Below are 3,041 nucleotides of genomic sequence, written 5' to 3' on the forward strand. Positions count from 1 at the left end.
AACTGCTACCTTTATGTTGGTTTGTCACCAAGGTGACCAGTCAAACATTCTGAGTTCCATTTGGGCTGTCTGTGGCTCTTAAGCAACAATACAGGACTGAACAGGACTGATCAAAAGCAAGCTGGCACATTTTGTAGAGACAAAGTCTCAGCTCCTTTCTTTACATCCGGCACAAGGACAGCTAAACTGGTGTTTTTTTAAAAAATCTCTAAACTGCAAAATCTCAAAGGTGGGATAGTTCTTCTAAGTTCTTTCTATTGAATATTCAAACAATAGAAATATATGTGCCTGTTATGTGACCTTGGTTATGTCAGCCACACTGTAACAAGCAAGGCAAAGGTGAACCTGATGTTGCCTCCTGGCACTGGGATTCAGACATTAACTGCCTCTGAATGTGAAGGTTCCCTTTAGTCACCATGGCTAGTAGCCACTGGTAAACATATCCTTCGTGAATCTATCTAATCCCCTTTTAAAGCTGTCTTTAACAGAACCTATGTCAAGCCAGAGAATCTCTACAGTACAAACAGAATGTGGCAATGTGAGAAGGCACTTCTGCAAGCCAAGCCAAACCCAGGACCAGTGGTGGTGCAAACCCAACAGAACTAATGTCAAACCAGAGAATCCCAGCACTTGAGGCATTTCGGTGCGGGTGGATTCGGAATGGCATTAGGGATGGGGGGGGCGTGTCTGCCAATCAGATTGAGTAACTGCTCTACTGCTTCGTTCTAGTGACATTTCAAGAGTGTTTCTCCCTGACTTCCCAAGACAGACTGAGAGAGGATGCAGGCACAATCATGTGCTCATTTCACTCACCCTCAAAGTCCAGAGATGGGAAGTTGAAAAGTGGCAAGTTGACCTTCAGGAAGACCAGCTGCTCAACTCTCAAGGGAGCAAGCCTGAGTGATGCAGGCTGACGATGTCACGTACATGGAAGAAAACACGTTCACTCTGCATGCTCGTCAGAAGACACAAGGGAACCCTCTGGGCTACGGCAGAGAGGTCCAGCCAGACCACCTCTTTCATGGCCCAGTAGCTGAGTGGATTGGTGGTCTGCAATGTGTAGGGCTCCACTAGGTACTCCCTCACAATTGCAATCACTGTAACCTTTTTCTTGTGAAGGGAGAAAATGGGGGCCAGTTGGGGAGGGGGAGAGGGAATGTTTCTTCTGTGAGTCCTTATGAGTGCCCCACTGGTACATATATATTGTACTGCACATTTATATATTGTGACATTTCCTGCTATTCTGGTACCAGAATTCCAGTGAATGCATTCACGCACAACTGTGAACTTTTCTCTTCTACACCTGTGTATAGGTGAAAAGGTACATTGTTTACTCACCAAGAAGGTCCTTTCCGCTCTGAAGTAGAAGGTCATCTTGGAGCTTGGAGCTTTGGGTGTTTCTCGTCCCATTGCTTGGAGAGGCAGGACTAAATTTGTTAAAAAACTACTTCCTGTCTCGGGGCGAGGACCGCCCATACTTCCAGTTTACTACTAAGAGCTCACAAGAGACAGGGAAAAACAGGTAAACACAACATAACAGCTAGTCGTAATAACTGTGAAAACTGTATAGCCATAATGTATTAGAAACATGAATTTAATAAATTCCTATTTAACGAGGAATACATGTGTGCGTTGATTTATAGTCCCCTTGGCTGAGAAGCACGTAAGCCACCCTAGAAGATGAGGTACATCTCCGGGTGGGCAAGATGACCTTCTACTTCAGAGCGGAAAGGACCTTCTCGGTGAGTAAACAATGTACCTTTCCCGCTCTGAAGGAAGGACATCTTGGAGCTTTGGGATGTCCAAGAGCTATTGCATTGGGTGGGAATCTGAGTCCTCATCTTCCACTACATGTTGTAGGATACGTCTACCGAAGGCAGCTTCGGCAGAGGCTAAGGTATTAATGTGATAGTGTCTAATGAATGTGGAAGGATTTGACCAGGTGGCCGCTCTGCAGATTTCTTCTGTTGATGCTTGTTTGAAGAATGCGGCCGAAGTGGCAGTACTTCGTAAGGAATGTGCTGTAATTCCTGAGGGCACTGGAATGCCGCTGGCTATGTAGGCTTCCTTAATGCAGTCACCAATAGTAGAGCTGATCGTCTGGCGAGACATAGGCATTCCCTTATTAGGCGTCCTTCTGATGGATGCAGTTCTTGAAATAAAGATGTGCAGAGCCCTGCGTACATCCAAGGCATGCCAGGACCGTTCCGTAGGGTTGGAAGGGTTGGGGCAGAAGGACAGCAAATTAATCTTCTGGGCCTCGTGAAATCGGGACCGTACCTTGGGGTTGAAGGAGGGATCGGTTCGGAGGACCACTCTATCCTTATGAATTATGCAAAGGTCCTTGTGAATGGAAAGGGCTTTTAGTTCGGAAACCCGACGGGCTGAAGTGATGGCCATTAGAAAAAGGGTTTTCATTCTGAGAAATCTTAGACAGACCTCTCTCAACGGCTCAAAGGGTTTCTTGGTCAGGGCCGAGAGGATTGTGTTGAGCCTCCAGGTGGGGAAGCGATGTACTACGGGGTGTGTGGATTGGGCCACGCCCTTTATGAAGGCTTTGACCTGGGGGTGTGAGGACATAGCAACCCCGTCTAAGGTGGGGCAGACCGATGCGATGGCTGCAATCTGCTTTCGTAAGGTGGAAGCCCTAAGGTTTTGCCGTACCCCGTCCTGTAGGAATTGTAGGGTTTGTGGTAGGGTTGGTGAGGTGGGGTTGGCCTGCTTTCGATTGCACCATCTAGTATAGGCCTTCCAAGTGTAATCGTATATTCTTTTGATGGAAGGACGTCTGGCCTGCAGATTGGTAGAGGTCACCTCTTGGACAGACCGAGATCTAATAGCCTAGCCCTCTCAATCTCCACGCGGTCAACTGGAACCATCCTGGATCCGGGTGTACTATCGGTCCCTGGGTGAGAAGGTTGGGAGTAGTGGGCAGCTGCCACGGAGAACAGATTGACATCGTCATCAGTGCTGGGAACCACGGACGGCGTGGCCAGTTCGGAGCTATGAGGATAATCTCCGCCCTCTCTGATCAGATCTTT

This window comes from Euleptes europaea, chromosome 7 (assembly GCF_029931775.1).
Source record: "Euleptes europaea isolate rEulEur1 chromosome 7, rEulEur1.hap1, whole genome shotgun sequence".
NCBI lineage: Eukaryota > Metazoa > Chordata > Lepidosauria > Squamata > Sphaerodactylidae > Euleptes > Euleptes europaea.